The sequence below is a fragment of the Ursus americanus genome, chromosome 9, assembly GCF_024610735.1.
Source record: "Ursus americanus isolate L20-20 chromosome 9, mUrsAme1.1.p, whole genome shotgun sequence".
NCBI lineage: Eukaryota > Metazoa > Chordata > Mammalia > Carnivora > Ursidae > Ursus > Ursus americanus.
Window position 1 is genome coordinate 24,433,373 of NC_142135.1, and position 23,330 is coordinate 24,456,702.

Genomic DNA, 23,330 nt, shown 5'->3' on the forward strand with positions numbered 1-23,330 from the left:
TGCATTAGGATTGTTTCCTCATGTTTCACTATGCTACTGCTTATAGCATCTTTATGAATGTTCTGGTACACATCTCCCAAGGTTCAGAGGCAAAACTTACCTTGTTTATATACCTAGTTGGTGACTGCTGCATCACAGGATATGTAAATGTTCAACTCTTTGATGCAATGACAAACCAATGAATATAGAATGGTATCTTTTCTTTGCCCTGACTTGCATTACTAATTGTTTTGAAAAACAAAAGTCCTTAATTTTAAAATTATCACAGTTATTAATTTTAAATAGTAAACTACTGTGTACTTCTTAAGAAATATATTTTAATCCTTGGGATACAGAAGGATGTCTTAAACACTTCCAAACATTGCATGAGCATTTTAATTAGGAATGGTGCTGGAATTCTTCAGAATTGGTGGTGTTTTTCTTGTCATTAACTCTCCCATATAAACTTTAGAATCAACAAGTTTCAGGAAATACCAGTTGGTATAATGATTGGAATTTTGTTAGATCTATATATTAATTTAGAAGGATCAGAAAAATTTATGAAACACAGATTTCTAGCTCTCCATATATTTTAGCTTTTTAAAATTTATTTAACAAAGTTTTATGGTTTTTTTTTCCTGAAAATATCTTACCTATTGTACTGATTGTGAGGTCTTGAATTCTATTATACATTGTTTCTTCTCAGTTATCTTTTCTATGTGTTTGTCATTGGTGTAGTGAAAAGCACCTGATTTTGTATAGTAATCATATCCAATTACCTTCATAAGTTGCTCTTTTTCAAGAATTTGTCTAGTAATTCTCCAATATTTATCTAATAATTTGGTTTTATATGTAGTTATTTACATAAAACATACATCATCTTCACAACAATATTTTTCCTTTCTATAATTTTACTCTCTAATTTATTTTCTTATCATATTGTCCTGGTTAGGACCTCAAATGGACATTAAATAAAAATAGTAACAGGGGGAAGATCTTTGTATTGCCTCTGATTTTAAAAGAAAAATGTTCTGATACTTTCCATTTGGGTTCCTGTTTATCTTAAATAATTTTAATATATATTTTTAACTGCTTAAGGGACTCTTTTTTCCCCTAATTTACTAATAGTTTTAACATAAATTTATGTCAAATTTTATCAAATTTCTTGTTTGTGTTTATTGAAATATTTATGTACTTTTTCTCTTCAACAACTACTAAGTCTTAATCAGCCAAATTCAATAATTTATATTAACTTTTATCACTTCTCTAAGGGCTACAATTTTCTTTTTCTTGCCTTCAATATTCAATGAAACATTTTTATTCAGGTAAATTTAAGGTTCTTTAAGAACCTAGACATAATTTGGATAAAATTATAATGGTTTTTCTTTATCCATCATTAACTTTTAAAAGCTACATCTGATAGTATCACTATTTCAATATATATAGATAGATAGATATAGATCTATATATAAATATATATATTTTTTATCTGGGCAAATGTATCAGCAACTATTTTCAGTTTTATGATTGTTGATAAAACCTAACATATCCATTACACAAATACAGATTTGATAGAGTGTAAAATAAATGATTTAGAGTTAAAGAAACCAAATATGAATCCCCATTGCATTACTAGCTTTGTAATATGCTGAAATTCATACACTTCTTTGCACATCACTTATTTATCTGTAATAATGTATACTTTTTGCTTGTGAAAATGAGAGACCTGGTCTGTATGAAGTAGGCAAGAAATAATTGGTATTATTTTTTATTGCCACTGTAATTACTATTATTGATATTGTCTTATAACAAATAAGAGACAGACATAAGAGAAAGTGAGATTTTATAAGAAAACTTGCTAGGATCTTATATTACACATACAAATTCCAAAATTTCAAATAATCTAAGAATAGCAAACATGAGTACTGAAAAGTAATACCTCCCATTTCTAAGATTATAATTAAGACCTGAAGTGTTCAAATGAAATTCACATTCTGTTCTTTTCTTTAAAGGGAGCACTGATCACCATTTACATATACACAGTATAAAAGTCAGTATGTATGTGCAAAATTAGGCTTACTTTTGGGCTGATTTTGGAAAGGTAACTGTGCACCTAATTGTCTATTTTGAGCACTAATAAATGTTTCTACAGATATATGATGACTAATTAGAAAAATGAGCTTTCCAAAATTTACTTGTCCCATGACTTTTAAGCAATGAATTCACTCATCATGTATTAAATGTATTTCCTATTTCTTTTTTAAGAAATAATTATCTTATTATGCTTTTAATATTAGTAGGGATTAATGCATAGAGATAAGATAGTATCAAATTTAGATTTTCAGTGATTATTATAGAAAATTAATTTGACGGACCAGTTGCATGCTCTTTGCAGAATTCTGGAAGTCCTGATTATACAAACAAATAAATATACATACACAATAGAGTTAGACTTTATATTCACTCATTAGTTGTAAGTAAAACCATTAAGGATTCAATATGCTCTTTCAGACAATCCCACAGGTTTTACTTACTATAGAATAAATTTATTTCCATGATAAAGGCCATGTTAAAATCCTATATATCATATTTCTTTGAATGAGCTAAAACCTTTTTTTTTATTTTACAGTTAAAAAGCCCTTTATCTCACTTCCTTTTACATATTTGAGGTAATAGTCAAAAACATACATAATAAGGAGCACTTGGGTGGCTCTGTTGGTTACGTGCCTGACTTTGGCTCAGGTCATAATCCAAGGACCCTGGGATCCAGCCCCTGTCAGGCTCCCTGCTTGGCAGGGAGTCTACTTTTCCCTCTGCCCCTTCCCGTGCTCTTGCATTCTCTTGCTCTCTCAAATAAATAAATAAAGTCTTTTTTTAAATATATATATAATAAAATAGTTAAATATGATTTGTAAATACAAAGGGAAATTCATAACTGGAAGGCCATTTTAATAGGCTATAAAAATATCTATGTAAATCATAGGCTGTTTTTATTAGAACTTCCAGACTTAATATTGAGATCTGGAAGTTCAAATGGAAATACAGAATATATGGTTGCTGCTGAACTTAGATGGAAAACTATCATTTTGTGGAATGAAATCACACTCATCTTTAGCTTTAGGAACAACTTTACTCACATTTCTGAATGTACACTGAAATGTACATAGTAGCAGCAGTATTTCACCAATATCCACAGTCAAATATATACAAGGCTTCACTAGAATTTTTTTCCTAAGTAGTAGTACTGGTTAATGAAAATTGTTCATATGACTTAAAATAGGTTTAGAAAAAGCATTCTTTCTTTCAGGGGCAGAACTGTATACAGTTTGGGTAATCTTCCTTAATCCAAGAATATATACATGAGTGTTTTGGGAAATGGTGTCTTCAAACAAACTTTCTTGAAACAATCATCCATAAATGCTAGTTCTCCAATCAGATTAGCTAATAGACAATCAGTCCAGTTCCAAGCTGAAATCCTATGTGTTATCTCCTAGGTTTAAACATAGATAATTTCAAGTGTTTGCCTGACTGGCCTCTAGGGAGAAAATGCCTTCCCCACACCAGATTTGGTGCATAGTCAGTGTGTTGCAGTTTTCTAGAAGGAGATGAAAGCAAGGACCTAGGACCCACTGGGCCAGCCATGCTTATGCACATACCTGCACTGCCAGCCTAGGCACATCCATTCAGAAGCCTCCTTATGGGGGAGACTCAGCTAAGGTGCTTACTTCCGGTCTTACTCTGTACTTTCCCACTCCTATGTCTTCCTCTGTCCTTCCCTCTGCCCCCTGGGTCCATAAAAACACAGGAGTTTTTGTTGGTTGGGGGGTATCCTTACTAGTGAGACAGTTCCCTTCTGGACAGCATTCATCCAACACTCACCTGGTGCCATTCCATGGAGTGAAATGGAACACTGGGGAGCCAGTGCCTCTCTTTTTTGGCCTCTTGCTCACACAGTCATAAGAAGTAAATAAAAGATTGATTGTTAGTTTCAGTTTGGCTCATTGTCCAAGTTGACGCTAGGAAGTTCAACAGGCAAATCAACGTTATTTTTCTCTGGCTAGAGTATGAACTGTAGCCAATTGGATTGTTGATTTAAAGCAGATAACTGAATCTGAAGTTAAGGTTAGAGCATTATCATAAAGCTGAGACTAAATGGAACTTTATGGGGAATGGTGATCAAGCGGACATATTAGTATAATAGCATACAATGAGTTTATTTGATCTAATATTGAATCAAAGTTTGGAAACTAAAATACAGGCAATAGGAATACACAGGAGTCAAAATCTGAACCATGGCAATGGGAACCACTAGGAAGGAAGTCAAGAGTGAAAGATACCACAGAGCCTGTCAGCAGATCATTCCAGGAAGCACATGCAAAAAAAGCAATATGATATTCAAATTTCAAAATAAGAAAACAAATTTTAGGTGATAAATTAAACAAATAATCTGTACAGAAACTAAACAAAACAGGAATAGAAGAGAGAGGAAGGTATTTGGATAGTGGTAGTGGTCGTGGTGAGGACACATACAAAAAAGACAGGATTTCGAACTGGAAGGAAACAATTTGGAATCAGAAACAGAACATCAGCAGCAAGAAGTTTGAAACTGGTAGTGTGGGGTAGTGAATAGAGCATAGTTAGTGGTCAGATAACTTGGGTTTATTTATTTATTTAAGATTTTATTTATTTATTTGACAGAGAGGGACAGCCAGTGAGAGAGGGAACACAAGCAGGGGGAGTGGGAGAGGAAGAAGCAGGCTCCCAGCGGAGGAGCCTGATGCAGGGCTCGATCCCAGAACGCTGGGATCACGCCCTGAGCCGAAGGCAGATGCTTAAGGACTGAGCCAACCAGGCGCCCCAACTTGGGTTTAAATAAGACTTCTGCATTTACGATTTGTATCAATCTGCTCCAGACTTATTATAAATGAGACAAAACTGACCCAAAACTGAACTAGGGATGAATGAACTTTTTCATTCATTAAGCTGAATAGAGTTTGGTAGGGCTGAATGAAAATGCAGTTTACTATAGGGACCAAAGTAATTTCAAAAAGCCCTAGACTTCTCTTTCTCCTCTGAGTCTACCTTCCTATAAATTTATTCCAATCCCTTATGAGGCATAGTTACTATTGCATAAGTAATCTTTCTTTCAAAACTCCAGTTGCAATAGAGATAAGAGATTCCTTTTTTCCTGAAGCCTCAGCAATAGTAATAGGATTCCTTATGACTGGACTGGCTGCAAACTATGCTCATTCATGGTGCATCACTTGCCTAGAGGAATATGAACACAGAGGAATATGAACACAGGGGATCGTACTCAAAGGAATGAGGAGGGAAGGTATAAGTTGAAATACATTCAGAAAACCCAGGTCCCACCCAATGTAACTAATCAGTGGATGCAGTTCTGTGAGTCTGAATAATTTAAAAAACAAAGCAAAACAAAAATCACTTCTCTCTTGTGTGTAAGGGAAGAAGCCAGTCCCAAGAAAGTTTACAAAAGGGAGCAAGTTCAAAGCAGTAAGAGACGAGCAGGTGACTAACTTGGATATTCTATGTAGTCAAATATAAAGATAGGATTTTAACAAAATCAGGAAATGGTATCTGGGTATAATACAAAAAAAAAAGAGAGAGAGAGAGAGAGTCAGGAACTATGGCTGTAGGTTAGTTACCAGTGTCTTACACTGGTGTCCTAGTTTTTCATCATTCCAATTTTATCAGATAAGCTACGGCATCTGAGTTCACAAAATTTATAGCAAGAAACTATAGAAACTTAGAATCCAATTAAAAAGCCAGAAATAGAACATCTTTCTTTACCCATCATTCAGAGTGAAAAACTTTGCACTGCAGTACTGAAAACATGAATCTACATTAATATAGTATAGCTAATATAGACTTGAATTATATAACACTTAGTGATATCTATTCACCAAGCCATTTTATTAACTTACTAATTTATTATTCATCAAAAATTATTCACAATCCAATGAATGCTAAGTATTCTGTTAGAAGTTAAAGGACAACAGTATTTCTCTCTTTAAGTTCCCAATTATACAGTAAAAAAGAAGGGACAGGTATTATACGTTATCTCTCATCATTAAATCCTCACACATAATCTTGAAATTCACTTAAAAAAGTAACCAACTTATTTAAGCTCCCCTCCCCACATAAATTCGGCCTGTGGTATCTATTGTCTTCAAGACTTAAATCAACTCTCATTTCACTCATGATGTATCCCCGTCTATCTGCCATCTTGTCTAGCCTCCCTAGCAAGACTATAATTTCCTATTATGTCCTGGGAAATGAAAATAGAAAACATACTTATACTTTTGTAATACATTGCAGAAAATGCTCAACAATTCACTCTGAATTAAAATGTTTAATGAATAAGCAACTCACAAAAAGCAAATAGATATATTCCTGAAGGTATGTAAAAGGCACTATGCTTATTTAAGACTCTCAGGAACTAGCCCAAAGTGTATAAAATATTTAGACACACTTTAAATATATATGTAATAAATAAATTTAATAACTTTTTAATAACTGAAACTTTTGGATGACATTTCAAATAAAATGGAAGTAGAAGCTATTTTATGTCATTTGATTAAAATAAAACAAAAGTATAAATAAATTTATAAAATATGTATGGAAGTAACATTCTATCCAAAAGGAGAGAGAAAATGACTGCATAATCATTATCAGTGCTTCTAAATAACACTAGCTTACCCTAATGAGCTTAAGATTCTGCCAAAATCTATTTCTATTTCCCCCACTAGTGAGAAAATCTATCAAGAACTGATAAGTAAAATTTATATTTAATAAACTTCAAATATAATGATATAACTATGTTTTAAAATGTCAAGATGAAGACACTTCAAAATTGATTATTCTTGCTAAATCAAAGTTTAAGATTAGCAATTCTCACAAATAAAATTTAAGTAGCCAGACAGTATCTAGTTAATGACCAGTCACTTAAATAAAAATTCTGATCAAACATTTTGGTTTAGTAGATGTAGCCCCATGACCACATTCTTTTAGCTAATTTGCAAAAAATATAAAACATGCCTACTTAGATATATTCTACTGTCTAAAACCAATAAGGAAAAACGGTCAGTTTATCACATTCCTGTCACATTTTCCAAAATTCCACAATATTGTTATTAACAACACTATCTTATTCTACCATTTTTGAAATTAAGGGCTTCTGTTGATTTCTTTTTAACTTAGTCATGATTTCTGACTCTTTTTCTTGAAAAGAGCAAAAGAAATACATCACCATAAATATAAAGCCACAACCATGAAAAACAAGAGAAATGTGTAACCATTTGTAATTCTGATTAGTTTCACTACTTTCTTTGGATTTACAGATTTAATTTGGTTTGAAACATATTTTATGAGTATTAAGACCCCCAAACTAGAAAAATAAAAAGGCTGAAATTAATTTCTAAAAAACAGTAAAATGTTCACATTGGAATTCAATCATTTTTAAATCAAAGATTCTTTACAAAAATTACTATATTTACCATTTTACAGATGAAGAAACTAATGCACACCAAGATTAAATAATAAGAAGTAGCAATGCTGCAAATCAGATTCAGGTAGTCTGGCTCCTAGTTTTAGGATTATACACAGACTATCTTGCCTTACCTGTGGTTTAGCACTTGCCAGAAAAAAATATTTTACAAGACTTTTTTTGTGTGTTGCAAAGAATTTGGTCAAATTTTCTGAAGGGTGAGAGAGATTAATGATTGTCAAGAGTTGGATGTTCATGTTTTGTCTTGCTATTGCTTGTTTCTATCATGATGAAATACCCTTTGGGATTTTTTATACACCATTAAGGATTAGTGAACATAACTAGTTTTGCTTTTTCTTTCTCTAATTGAGTTATAATTTTAAATTATAGCAAGTATAGCAATGTTTCCAGTAAGTCGAAACCAATTCAAATTATAAACATGTGATTCAAGCAGTGAAGATAATATACAAGATTTTTTAAAATTTATTTGAAATAAAAGGCATCCTACAATATGTACTTTGTTAATAAATTATTTCAAATACCAACCTAAAATCCCTTTACTTCAACAAATGCAATAAAAATTATAATACACTGACCATTTCTCATTTGTTCCATTTTTGATGAAGTAACCCCAAGATACTTTTCAATCTATTTTAAATCTCTTATTTAACCCAAATAACAAGTGACATTATAAGTAACTTGTGAATATTTGCCAACAAAATGTATTTTTCTTTATATAATTCAAGATAAACTACATTAATTATTTGTTAAATGGAAAAAAACAAATTTATTTATCTCTAGTGCATCAGTTAAAATTATTTTTTACTGCAGCTAATAGAACACTTTCTCTGATATTTACTTCATATATTTCAGGGAAATTAGCAACGGGCAGTTTTCTAAATGTTTCCTGGCTTTTTCTCATGACCTTAACACAGGGTAGCAGCTAAAGTATTACAATCTTCCAGGACACCATCCACAAAAAAGGCAGAGTTCTTAATCCCCTCTCTCTTATCAGGGAAGAAAATGTTGCCCATAAACAGATATTCCCTAAGAGTCTTTGGCCAGAACTATGTCATATGCCTAACCCTAGAACAATCATTAGAAAAGTAAGAATAGGAATGTCACTGTAGAAACAAACCCAAACTAACCCACCCCCTTGGGCTGGGAACTTTATTGCAGAAACTCTATTTGAGATCTATTAGCAAGTGAAGAAGAGGAAGAAGTGCTTTTGGGAAAACAATCAAATGTGTGTAACTTATATAGAAAAATATAATTAAAGACTGTATTAAAAGGAAATGTATAATGTAACATTTAGTCATATAAAATCATAACTGGCATTATTTCTAATATAAAAACAAGTGCTTTATCCTACACTATGCAATAAAAGAACAGTTTTCTTTAATTACCAATGCAATTGGGATAATATCTTGTTTTGAAAGGGCTTCTCAAGTTAAAGAGGATGGAAATAACTCTGCAAATATGAAACCAAATAAAATTTTCCAAGAGTAAAATGATCCAAGTTTCCATTTTGTATTATCCTCACATGGCCTGTCTACCGCATTTATGGCTTGCAAAAAAATGCAAGTGTTCTACCTGACACATTATAATGGAAATTGGAAATCAAATGTAGTCTCAATATTTCAACTGAAAAAGAGCATGGGTTTAGAAACAAGGATAATTGGATTCTTAGCTCAGTAGATACTTATAATCCTACTTGATCAGGAGCTCTGTGAAAACACAGCCCTCATTTCACCCATGTTTCAATTCTAATAATGCTCACCTACGATGAGCATACAGATGTTCTCAGTACACAATCGTTATGATGTTTGAGACCTATAGTAATAAAGATCACTCTTCTATATTTTGATCTAAGTTAAAACTTCAAGAAAATTGCTTTCCTTTTTATTTTAAAAATAATTTAAAAATACATACATACATGAAGAAGCCTGGTGCTGTATTTCTTTGAGTAAGGTGGGTGTTAAGAAAAACTTGCAGATTTGCAATTTTTGGTAGAGCCCATTTTTATTTTATTTTCAATAGAGAAGATTCACTTATTTCTGGACATGCACATCCATTTATAACATTACCCCATACCCTGTTTAGAGAACTACCCATCCTTCATTGGGCAAGTCAAGGGACAAGTACATAATCCACCCTAGGCAAAAACCTCCCCTATATTCAAATCTTGAGCTTGAAAATTGTTGCAGATGCTACTGATACCATTATTTCCAGGTGCAACTGCTCAAGAACTTTATGGTAATTCTACTTCCTTTCCCATGTGCTTACTGCCTGTTGAATTTTATTTTTATTTTTTATGTCATCTTTTTTTTTAAGTTTTTATTTAAATTCCAGTTAGTTAATATACAGTGTAATATTAGTTTCACATGTACAATATAGTGATTCAACACTTCCATACATCATCCAGTGATCATCACAAGTTCACTCCTTAATCCCCATCACCTACTTAACCCATCTCTCCACCAACCTCCCTTCTGGAAACCATCAATTTGTTCTCTATACTTAAGAGTCTGTTTCTTGGTTTGCTTCTCTCTCTCTCTTTTTCCCTTTGCTCATTTGTTTTGTTTCTTAAATTCCACAGGAGTGAAATCATATGGTATTTGCCTTTCTATTACTTATTTTGATTAGCATAATACTCTGTAGCTAGATCCTACATGTCATTTCAAATGGAAATACTGAATTTTTTATGGCTGAGTAATATTTGATTGTATACTACTGCATCTTTATCCATTCATCAGCCAATGGACACTTGGGCTGTTTCCATAATTTGGCTATCGTAGGTAATGCTGCTATAAACATCAGAGTGTATGTATCCCTTTGAATTAGTATTTTTGTATTCTTTGAGTAAATACCTAGTACTGCAATTGCTGGATCAAAGGATAGTTCTACCTCTAACTTTTTGAGGAACCTCCATACTGTTTTCCACAGTGGTTGCGCCAGTTTGCATTCCCACCAACAGGGCAAGAGTGTTCTGCTTTCTCCACATACTTGCCAACACCTGTTGTTTCTTGTGTTGTTGATTTTAGTCATTCTGACATCTGTGAGGTGATATCTCATTGTCATCGGATATGTCATTTGCAAATATCTTTTCCCATACATAGGTTGCCTTTTGGTTTTGTTGATTGTTTACCTTGCTGTGCAGAGCTTGTTATTTTGATGTAGTCCTAATAGATTATTTTTGTTTTGTTTCCCTTGCCTCAGGAGATATATCTAAAAGAAGTAGCTATGGCTGACGTCAAAGAGGTTACTACCTATGTTCTCTTCTAGGATTTTTATGGTTTCAAGTCTCACATTAAGGTCTTTAATCCATTTTGTATTTATTTTTGTAGATGGTGTAAGAAAGTGGCCCAGCTTCATTCTTCTGCACGTAGCTGCCCATTTTTTCCAACATCATTTGTTGAAAAAGACTCTTTTTCCCCCATTGGATTTTCTCTCCTGCTTTCTGGAAGATTATTTGACCATATAATTGTGGGTTCATTTCTGAGTTTTCGATTCTGTTCTATTGATCTATGTGCTTATTTTTGTGGTGGTATCATACTGTTTGGATCACTACAGCTTTGTAATATAACTTAAAGTCCAGAATTGTGATGCCTCTAGCTTTGCTTTTCTTCTTCAAGTTTGCTTTGGCTATTCAGAGTTTTTTTGTGGTTCCATACCAATTTTAGGATTGTTTATTCTAGCTCTGTGAAAAATGCTGTTAGTACTTTGATAGGGGTTGCATTAAATGTGTAGATTGCTTTGGGTAGTATAAACATTCTAATAATATTTGTTCTTCCAATCCATGAGCATGGAATGTCTTTCCATTTCTTTGTGTAATCTTCAATTTCTTTCATCAGTGATTTACAGTTTTTAGAGTACCAGTCTTTCACCTCTTTGGTTAGATTTATTTCTGTGTATCTTATTGGTTTTGGTGCAATTGTAAATGGTACTGACTCCTTAATTTCTCTTTCTGCTGCTTCATTACTGGTGTATAGAAATGCAATCGATTTCTGTACATTGATTTTGTATCCTGATTTTACTGAATTTGTATATACTGAATTTATATCCTGATTTTACTGAATTTGTATATCAGTTCAGCAATTTTTTGGTGGAGTCTTTTGGGTTTTCTATATAAAATATCATGTCATCTCCAAATAGTGAAAGTTTTACTGCTTCATTACCAATTTGGATGTCTTTTATTTCTTTTTCTTGTCTGATTGCTAAAGCTAGGACTTCCAGTTCTATGTTAAATAACAGTGGTGAGGGTGGACATCCCTGTCTTATTCCTGATCAGAGAGAAAAAGCTCTCAGTTTTTCCCCATTGAGGGTGATATTAGCTGTGGGTTTTTCATATATGGCCTTTATTATTTTGAGATATGTTTCTTCTGACTCTACTTGTTAAGGGTTTTTATCATGAATGAAGGTAGTACATTGTCAAATGCTTTTTTTTTTTTTTTTGCATTTAATGAAATGATCATATGGTTCTTATCCTTTCTTTTATTAATGTGGTGTATCACATTGATTGATTTGCAAATATTGAGCCACCCTTGTATTTTGGGAATAAATTCCACTTGATCTTGAAGAAATATTGTTTTAATGTACTGTTGGATTCGGTTTGCTAGTATTTTATTGAGAATTTTTGCATCCATGTTCGTCAGGGATATTGGCCTGTAGTTCTCTTTTTTAATAGAGTCTATCTGGTGTTAGCCTCACAGAATGAACATGGAAGTTTTCCTTCCTTTTCTATTTTCTGGAATGATTTGAGAAGAATAGGTATTAACTCTTCCTTAAATGTTTGGTAAAATTCACCTATGAAGCCATCTGGCCCTGGACTTCTGTTTGCTGGAAGTCTTTTGATTATCTATTCAATCCATTGCTGGTTATCAGTCTGTTCAAGTTTTCCATTTCTTTCTGTTCCAGTTTTGGTAGTTCATATGTTGCTAGGATTTGTCCATTTCTTCCAGGTTTCCAATTTGTTGGCATATAATTTTTTACAATATCATCTTACAATTGTACTCCTGTAGTGTTGGTTGTTATTTCTCCTCTTTCATTTATAATTTTATTTGGGTCCTTTCTTTTTTCTTTTTGTTAAGTCTTGATAGAAGTTTATCAATTTTATTAGTTTTTTCAAAGAACCAGCTCCTGGTTTCATTGATCTGTTCTATTGTTTTTTTAGTCTCTATATAATTTTTTTCTGCTTTAATTTTCATTATTTCCTTCCTTCTGTTGGCTGTAGGCTTTGTTTGTTGTTCTTTTTCTTGCTCCTTTAGGTATAAGGTTAGGTTGTTTACTTAAGATTTTTCTTGCTTGATGTAGGCCTATATTGTTATATATTTCCCTCTTAGGACCACTTTTGCTGCATCCCAAAAGTTTTGGACTGCTGTGTTTTCATTTTCATTTGTTTCCATGTATTTTTTTATTTCTTCTTTGATTTCCTACTTGACCTATTCACTGTTTAGTAGCATGTTATTTAACTTCCATGTATTTGGGGTCTTTCCAGGTTTTTTCTTGTGGTTCACTTCTAGTTTCATACCATTGTGCTCAGAAAACATGGTATGACTCTGATCTTCTTGTATTTGTTAAGGCCTAATTTGTGGCCTAATATGTGACCTATTCAGGACAACGCTGCAAGTGCACTTGAAAAGAATGTGTATTCTGCTGGTTTAGGACGGAATGTTCTAAATATATTTGTTAAGTCCATCTGGTCCAGTATGCCATTCAAAGCCATTGTTTCCTTGTTGATTTTCTGCTTAGATGATCTGTCTATTGATATAAGTGGGGTATTAATGTCCCCTGCTATTATTGTATTATTATTGATTAGTTCCCTTATGTTTATTATTAATTGTTTTATGTGTTCGGATTCTCCCAAGTTGTGTGCATAAATATCTACAATTATAACTTCTTGTTGGATTGTCCCTTTTATTATCATACTGTGTCCTCCTTTGTTTCTTCTTACAGTTTTTGTTTTGAAGTCTAGTTTGCCTGATATAATTATTGCTACTCTGGCTTTCTTTTGACATCCATTTACATGATAAATGTTTCTCCATCCCCTCACTTTCAATCTGCAGGTGTCTTTCAGTCTGAAATGAGTTTCTTGTAGGCAGCATATACATGGGTCTTATTTTTTTAATCCATTCTGACACCCTATGTCTTTTGACTGGAGAATTCAGTGCATCTACATTCAAAATAATTATTCTAGATATGTATTTATTGTCATCTTATTAGTTGTTTTGTGGTTGTTTCTGAAGATTTTCTCTGATCCTTCTTGTCTTTCTTTTGTGTTTTGCTAATTTTCTTTACTGATGTATTTCTATTTTTTTCTCTTTATTCTTTGCATGTTTATTAGTGGGTTTTGATATATGGTTACCATTAACTTTGTATATAATCTCCTCTGCATATTAAGTTGATGGTCTTTTAATTTGAACCCATTCTTTTTTCTTCTCCTCCCTACCTTTTAGGTATATGTTATTATATTTTATATTCTTCGTTGTGAGTTCCTGGACTGATTTTTTATAGAAAAATTCATCTTTTCTGCTTTTATGTTTCCTGCTTTTATACTGTCACTTTTGGCTAATCCTTTCCACTCAAAGAGTCCTCTTTAATGTTTCTTCCAGGGCTGGTTTAATGGTCATGAACTTGTTTAGTTTTTGTCTGGGAAACTCTTTATATCTCCTTTTATTCTGAATTATAACCTTGCTGCAGATTTTTTCCATTCAGTACATTGAATATATCATGCCACTCCCATCTAGCTTCCCCAGTTTCCATTGAAAAATCTCCTGCTAATGTTATGGGTTTTCCCTTGTAAGTTAATGACTTCTTTTGTCTTGTTGCTTTCAAGATTTTTTCTTTATCACTATATTTTTGCAAATTTAACTATACTAAGTCTTAGTGTGGACCTGCTTTTGTTGATTTTGATGGGTTCTCTGTGTATGTGGATGTCTGTTTCTTTTCCCTAGAATAGGGAAGCTTTCAGCTATTATTTCTTCAAATAAATTTTCTGCCCCCCTCTCTCTTCTGGGAGGCCTATAATATGAATGTTATTATATTTAATGGAATTCCCTAAGTCTATTTGCATTTTGCATGATCCTTTCTCTCTTTTGTTAGCTTCACTGAATTCCATTACTTTGTCTTCTATGTCTTTAATTCATTCTCCTGCTTTTTCCAGCCTGTTGTTCATTGCATCAAGCCAATTTCTAATCTCGTTTATTTCACTCTTCATCTCTGATTCTTTTTTAACTCTTTTATCTACGGTAAGAATCTCACTGGAGTTTCCACTCTTAAGCCCAGTTGGTATTCTTATGATCATTGCTTTAAGTCAGACATGTAATTTATTATACCTGTTCTGCTTAGAGCTCTGGCCATAGCCTTATTTTGTTCTTTCATTTGGGATAAATTCCTCCATCTTGGGATTTTGTATAAGTCTCTGCCTTCTTCTTTGTGTTAGAAAAGCCAGTTATGCTTCCTGCTCCTGAAAGTAGTGGCTATATGAAGAAAAGGTCATGTAGTGCCCAGGGCTGGCACTTCAGGGATTGTCTCCAGGGTGTTGCATGTGCTCTGCTCTTGTGTTCCAGCTGCTCTATCCTCCAGGCCAGTCGTCTGCAGAGGCTCTCCCTGCCTATTGTGGGCAGTGTTTGATCCCTAGCCTGAATGTGGTGAGTTTTAACTAGGTGTGCAGTTGTCTGCTTGTGAAATAAGACCTGTCACCACCTCCACTAGGACTCAGGCCCTGGAAAACTCTCTGGTCAGGAGACCTGGTGTGGGTAGGGGTTTGTGCTGGTCTTCTGAGGGAGTCCCCACTGTACTAGGACTAAGGCAAGGGTGACCGAGAAAGGCCCTTCCACCAGAGTGCAGGAGGGGTGGTGCTTGAAGTAAGGAAGTTAGGCAGCCCGTGTCCATGTTGCTCTGTTTCCTTAGGTGGCTGTGTGTTTATGCTGAGGGGTGGGGAAGGGAAATGGCCAGCACCTTTGTTTCCAGAGAGATGTCTCCATGAATGCTGCCTCTCTGGGACACTCTGAAAAGAGCAAATAACCTCCCCACTGTGTGCCCCAGGTGTTTTTCAGATCACTGATTCCATGCTATATTCTGCAGGTTGTCTGCCTGCCTTCTCTCCAAGAACAGTGAAGTGTCTTCTGGGCTGTATCCCAAGACTGCTGACCTTCAAAACTCTAGGCTTTAAGCCCCACTGGTTGCAAGAACTCATGAAATTCATTCCTGTAGATTTCCAAGATAGTGGCTATGGGGAAACATTCTCCTTATGTGTTCCTCTGTGTGCTCCTCTCTCTCTCTCTCTTACCCTTCTCTTTGAAAATGGCTCCCTATGTTCCACAGCAGCCAGGATCTGTTTCTCCCCTAAACCATGTCTCCATACTTCCTACCTTCTTTGATGTGCTCTATTCTCTCCCTTCAGTTGTAGGGTTTGTTCTGTCAGTCTTCAGGTCAATTTCTGGGGTATTTAGGATGATCTGATCATTACCTAGTTGTATTTGTAGGACAAGATGAGCCTAGGTTCCTCCCACTCTGCCACCATCTTCCTGTCTCTCTCATTCCTGTCCTCTCGCCTGGATTCCCAGCCAACACTCAGTTATATAAACTCCCAACATATTCTCTTTAGAAAATTCCCTTTTCAGTCAGGGAATAAAGATCACTTTTTTGTTGCTTTTACCCTCCAAATGTGTCTGTATTTGCCAAAATATTTCTTTTTTGTTAAGCAATATATGACCTGCTTATAGGAATTATAAAGTTATACTCCTCCTATGATTTTTTTAAATTTAATTTTGTTAGTATATTGTCAAATCCCCATGCTTTCTTAATGCAAATTTTTAACACATAAGAAAAGCAGTAGTCATGTTTGCAGATCAACTTGTAAAAAAGGTAAAAGTGGAAATAAATCTTTAGAAAATGCAATTAGAACACTATTTTTTCAGAAGCAAAGCTTCATCATGAAAGGACATAGACTTGCAATACCCTTAAATCTCAATTTATTGAGTTCCTTCCATCAATGTTTGCATCAATATTAGACTTATGAATATTAATGTCTTACTATGTGTATTATATATAGTAACACATATTGGATTTCTATCAATTTATTTCTAAATGTTTCTAAATATTTTAAATTTTTTGAAGACATCTGTTGGTAATACAAAAATAACAGGATTCAGGAAAGCCCATCCCAGAGCTTCTTGTATTTTAACCTATACATATTTGAGTACAGGTGCAAGATTCTGACTTGTGTTGTATTTACCAGCTAGTACTTTACCCCTTTAGCATGAAACCAAGCCATTTTCTCAGCTTTGAGAGTATAATAATAATTGCTTCCATCAGTCCAATTTTGTCAAAACTTCATTTGTAATTCAAATGATAAAAATAATTTGCTTTTAAAAAATTGCATTTTGAGGCCACTCAAACTTTTGAAGAAAATTCTCCTTTTTCACAGTCATCTTTCAGACTTTTTTCTCAAAGAACTTTAAAGCTTATTAATGATTTCTACTTTTCCTTCCTTAGTTTTGGCTCACTATATCTGTTGCTTAGAGTATCATAATCATGATTGTGATTAACTTTCTCAAAAATATGTGCCTTGGTTAATGTGATATGTGCTATCAGTGTATATTAATTCAGAGCTCTAGGGACCATGGACCTAAAGCTTAGGGTATTTCCACTAGGGAGCATCTTTGCATTTTTGCTAGTATAGCCTAAAAACTTGGAGAGTTTGGAGAACTGGAAATTTTTTTAAGATTTAGAAAATGACAACTCTGCTCAAATTTCTCCCAGACAATAACCACATAGCTTCCAGTACAACTAATAAAATAGAGATTTTCTTGGAAGTAGAAATATAAAGGACATAAGGTCTACAAACTGTAGATTCCCTAGCCCAATTTATGTTTTTGTATTTCTGAAATTGATGTTTTTCAAAAATTGGAGTTGTAGTGTGAAAATCCATTTCTCCTATAGATGGTAATATAACAAAACTTCCAGTATTGTCTGGTTATTTTTAGAACTACCAGGGTATTTGTCAGTTGACTTGCCATTATATCACTGGTTCTCAAGCTTGACTGCTCATTAGAAGCACTTAGGTTGCATTTAAAAATTATCAAGCACAGGTTCCACTTTCAGAGATTTTTCTTTAATAGTTTTTAAAGGTTCCCCCCATGTACATCCAGAGCTGAGGACCACAGCCATAAAAACCTAATAATTATTGATAAAAAATGCAGCTTATGAAAAGAAACATGAGTCTCAGGTATTCTAACCTTTAACTTCTATATTGATAGAACTTATTACTGATCTTTCTAATTAGTTGCTATGTATACCATCGCACAGCAAAATCGTCTAGTGGCTTTTTAAAAAAAAATTCTCAGAATTTACTCAATCTGATCCCCCAAAGGGGCAAGATACTATTCCAGTCATATTTTCTAGCTGATCAAAATATTTCTTAGCTTCTACTATGCAGAAAAAAAGGCCAATGTTACTAAAACTTGAGTAAACTAGTGTAACTCCTACATTTATAACTTGTTGAATAGGGTCTCTATATTTAATATTTTCCTCCTCTGATCTGCAAGTTCTAATGTTATATATCAGTATAACGTTATACAGATCTATTTTTGTGTTGACTGAGTTTTTTTAGGTAATAACTTTGGGGAGGACAACTTTTAGGGAAAAACTTTTTGAAGTTAACCTGACTGAACCATTACATAGTTTCAAACGAGAGCTCAAATGTATCATATTCTACACAGATAATGTAGAATGTGATATGGATAATTATAATAGTCATGCCTGACATATGTCAGCCTTGTTCTATTTTTGTGACATTATCTCTAATCCTTCAGACAATCTTGCATGGAAGGTATTATAATGTCCATTTCATAAGTATAATAACAAAAAGATGTCTAAATTAGTTAATTTCACACAGTTAGAAAGTACCAAATTCATGTAGTCTTCAGTAGGGATAGACTTCTGTTATTCTAAAACCTATAACGCATTCATTATACCAGGATTAATCAATATTCCTGGAAAAATAAAAGGGATCTGCTGAGTCATTAAAAAGTGGTCAGCAGCATCAACTTATACAATGTAGAAAAATATAATATCTCTTCTAGGAAAAGTATATACAAAGAAAACATAGATAATCAGTGCAACTTTCTAACAGTAGGTAATTCTCATATGTATTGGAACCTTAAAACTTTCGCAGAAGCTCTTGGTACCTTCCTCTTCCCCAATCCCCCAATCTCCAAAGTAACTGCACACACCCAAGTAAAGGAAATGTTGGAAGCTAGTTTCTAATCTAAACTCCCTCTGCTAGGGATAGGAAGGTAAAGAAGTAAGTCAAACCCTCTCCTGATGATAAATACTAACAGAAAGATAAAAGAAATCCTTACCTATGGAATACATTTAGCATGATTTACCTACTGTCTAGGTTGTTCATAGTAAACAAACTTGGAATTTACGTATATATGGGGTCATGGAACTCTGGAAAATGTCATATAACATATATAATCATGGGGATACAAAATTGATCTTTCATGATCTAAATAGTTTCCATCGGCTAAGTGATGCCCTGCGAGTACCACCTAGATACTCACATGTTAACTCTAGACCAGAGTGCTACTTAACTAAAGGAAGAAAAGCTCCTGTAGAGATGCGCTGATGTTACTTCTCCAAGTTTGAGCTGTGTCTTTCAATTATCCGTATCCCATTTTTGGCATCATTGAATTAGTTACATTGCTGATTAAAATCAGACTATGAAACTGATTTGGCAACAACCACCCTAAAATAAAATAATTAAGAATAAATCTGGGGCGCCTGGGTGGCACAGCAGTTAAGCGTCTGCCTTCAGCTCAGGGCGTGATCCCGGCGTTATGGGATCGAGCCCCACATCAGGCTCTTCCGCTATGAGCCTGCTTCTTCCTCTCCCACTCCCCCTGCTTGTGTTCCCTCTCTCGCTGGCTGTCTCTATCTCTGTCGAATAAATAAATAAAATCTTTAAAAAAAAAAAAAAGAATAAATCTAACCTATATGTACAATGGTCTATATAAAAAATTGTACAATTGTGTTAAATTAATCAAAGAAAATATAAATAAGTAGGTATTCCATAGTTGATATTAAGACGACTCAGTACTGGCAAGATGTCAATTATTTCCCACATGAGCTACAGATTCACTACAATTCCAATAAAATCTCCGCAAGTTATTTTGATGACATAAACAAACTTGATTCTAATATTTATATGCAAGGGCAAAAAAAAAAAAAAAAAACCCTCAAAACAGTCATGTCACTGAAGCAGAAGAAAAAATCTGGAGGACAAACACTACAAAATTTCAATACTTACTGTAAAGGCTACAGAATTCAAGACAGCACAATATTGGTGAAAGAAGAGACATACAGATCAATGGAACAGAACAGGGAATCTAGAAATAGACCTACAAAATACAGTTAGCTGATCTTTGACCGAGGAACAAAAGCAATTCAATGGAGGAATGATTGTTTCTTTGTGACGAATGGTACTAGAACAACTGGACATCCAAATGCAAAAAAGCAGCAACAACAAAACAAATAGATACAAGTCTTACATCTTTCATAATAATTAAAGTGGATCACAGATATAAATGTAAAACCGAAAACTATATACAGAACTTTTAAAATATAATGTAGGAGCAAATGTAAGTGGCCACGGATTTGGCAATGAATTTTTTTAAACAGCACCAAAAGCATGATCTATGAAAGAAAAAAAAAATAGTAAGTTGGCCTTAATTAAAAGTAAAAACTTTTGCTATACAGAAGACACTACTAAGAGAATGAAAACAAAGGCATAAACTAAAAGAAAATATTTATAATCCCATATTTTTTAAAGAACTGGTATCCAAAATATACAAAGAACTCTTAAAACTCAACCACACAAGTTTAAAATGGGCAAAAGATCTAAATACACCCTTTCCAAAGAAGATACATAGATGGAAAATAAATATATAAAAGATATTAAGCAACGGACATCAGCAAAGAACTGCAAATTAAGACAATGAGATACCACTGTATACCTATTATAATGGTAAAATTTTATAAATTTGACAATACCAAGTGACGGTAAGAATGTGGTGCAATAGGACCTTTCATTCATTGTTCATGGGAATGAAAAATTGTAGTCATTTTGAAAGCCCAGTCCAGCACTTTCTTATGAAACTAAAAACAGCCTTAGGATGAAATCCACCAATCATACTCCTAGGTATTTACCCAACTAAATTGAAAGTTTATGTCTACAAAAATCCCTACGCATGAAAGCTTATGGCAACTTTATCTATAAATGTTAAGACTGGAAGCAGTCAATATGTCCTTCAATAGGTAAATGGGTAAACAAACCGTGGTACATCTAAACAATGGAATATTATCCATCAATAAAAAGAAATGAACTATGAAGACATGAAAAGACAAAGAGCTTAAGAGACTTAAGAGCTTTTAAGAGCTTAAAAGACAAAAGCATACTGCTAGATAAAAGAAGCCATCCTGAAGAGACTATCTACTATAAAGATTTCATCTACATAACTTTCTGGAAAAGGTAAAATGACAGAGACAACAAAGAGATAAGTAGTTGGCAGGATTTGGCAGGAGTGGGTGGGGTTTAATAGGTAAAGCAAAGGGAATTTTTAGTGCATTAAAACTATCTTGTATGATACTATAATCTTGGATAAATTACATCATGCATTTATCAAAACGCATAGAACTGTACAATAAAAAGTAAACTTTAATGTAAACTACAGACTTTAGTTCATAATAACCAATATTGGTTCACTAATTAGAATAAATATGCACACTAATGCAAGATGATATTAAAGGAAACTGTTGGGGTGGAGGCGGGTATATTGGACCCATGTCCTATTTGCTCAATTTTTCTGTAAACACAAAATTATTCTATAAAATAAATTAATTAAAAAAATAAATCATAACATTAGGTACAATATAGCCCTGAAAGAATGCCATCATTCACTGCATATAAAAGAATCAAAGTAGGCCACCCAAACCAGAAAGGAAGACCCCATCACTGTAAACATTTCCATACCTCGTTCCATGCCCTTTGTGTCATCCAGGTCCTCTGTCTGCTGTCTAACCTTACCACTGCTATCTATCAAGACAATAAAGTACTGCTTTCTGTGACAATGACAGAATAGTGTGTGTTCCTTGAGAGGTACTGACAGGTCTGCCTGTGTGGGTGAAAAGAGTTGTACTTTGATGGTCACGTGCAAATGGAAGCAATAGATCATGTCAGCTTGTACAGCTCCTCCCCTCTCTCACTGTTCCCTGAATTCAGTGTGCTGATGTTACACAGAGACTCCATTTAGTTGCCATCTTAACCATTTGTCCTGTGATTTAGCCACCATGACCCTGTAAAGTTGCCTCTATAAAAATAATTATTAATTATATTACTAATATAATTGATGTTAATATAATTAATTTAATGATAAAATGATTATAAATTATTATTATGACATGCAGAATCATTAGTGAGCACTTATTATATGCCAGGTAGTGTCACTTTTTTCCAGTAACGTATCTTTTATCCTTACAGCAATTAAATGATAAATTTATAATAATTATTCCTTTTTTACAACAAAAGAAATCAAGGATTTGAAAGGTTACATAATTTGGCCAGGACCACGACAAATAAGTGATGTACCCAGATTTTAAACTAAGGCAGTGTGACTTCAGACCCCATGCACTTACTGCCTCTGTAATGCTGTATCCAGAGAGCTTCTCTCAAATATTCTAGACTGTGGCATTAATCTGAAGTGTACTGAAGTGTAGTGGAGACCATAATGGACAAGAAACTGTATTTCCTGTATAGTTTGCCCTGTCAGGTTACTTGAGTTTTTAGAAAATTCAGGTGTTTTCAATTTATAAAATACAACTAAATCTACCTATCTCCCCAAATGTGTGAATATTGAGAGGTTGTATAGGAGGGCATATGAAATATGCTGAAAACCACTATATGCATGTATATTTTTTTATTGTGGTATAATGAAGTGAAAGCACAAATCTTAAGGGTACAGTGCAAAATATTATGATAAATGTATACAACCTTGTAACCAAAATACCAATGAAAATATAGAGCATAGCAATTACTCTAAAAGGTCCCCTCATGCCTTTCCTGTGGATCCTCCTCCAGCGGCCTCCACATAGAAGTTCTTGAACTTCATTAAAATAACATAATATTGTCTGTACTTCTAACTCTGGTTTCTTTGCTGAGTGCAATGTTTTTGAGATCATTTAGGTTTTTTGCCTATATTACTAGTTATTGCTAATTTGTTCCAATTTCTAAGTAGTATTTCATTATATAAGTATACCAACTTGTTTATCCTCCCACTGATGAATGTTCATGTTGCTTCCAATATTGTGCTATATTGCATAAAGTTAAAATGAACAATCATTAACTTGCATATTGTAGACATATATTTTAAAATCTTTTCTGCAAATAGCTAGGAGTGAAATTATTGGATCATAAGGTAGTATATGTTTAACTTTATAAGAAACTGACAAATAGTTTTGCCCAGTGATTTGATGATTTGATACTCCCTCCCAACAATGTCTGAGAGTTCCAATTTGTCCCTTCAGCCTCTCCAACATTTGGGATTGTTAGTTAATTTTAACTGTTCTAGTGGGCATACTGTGATATCTCATGGTGGTTTTAATTTGTATTTTTCTAGTGAAAACAAAATGACAATCTTTCCATATGTTTATGACTGCTAGTATAACCTCTCTTTGGAAATAGTACAATCATAATAAAGAACTGATAGCACTGGTGTAAAGATAAACAAAAAAAGCAATAACACAGAGAGTCCTGAAATAAACCAAAACATGTAAGGACACA

General features: G+C 33.6%; 1 long non-coding RNA gene across 1 annotated transcript in view; it reads right to left on the reverse strand.

The window, feature by feature from the left end:
- Positions 1–21,648, reverse strand: part of LOC123797779 (uncharacterized) — a 504,316-nt gene extending 482,668 nt beyond the window's left edge. The window contains exon 1 of the long non-coding RNA XR_015725747.1: positions 21,525–21,648. This is a non-coding gene — a long non-coding RNA (uncharacterized LOC123797779). The remainder of the gene's footprint in view (positions 1–21,524) is intronic.
- Positions 21,649–23,330: the final 1,682 nt, after the last annotated feature.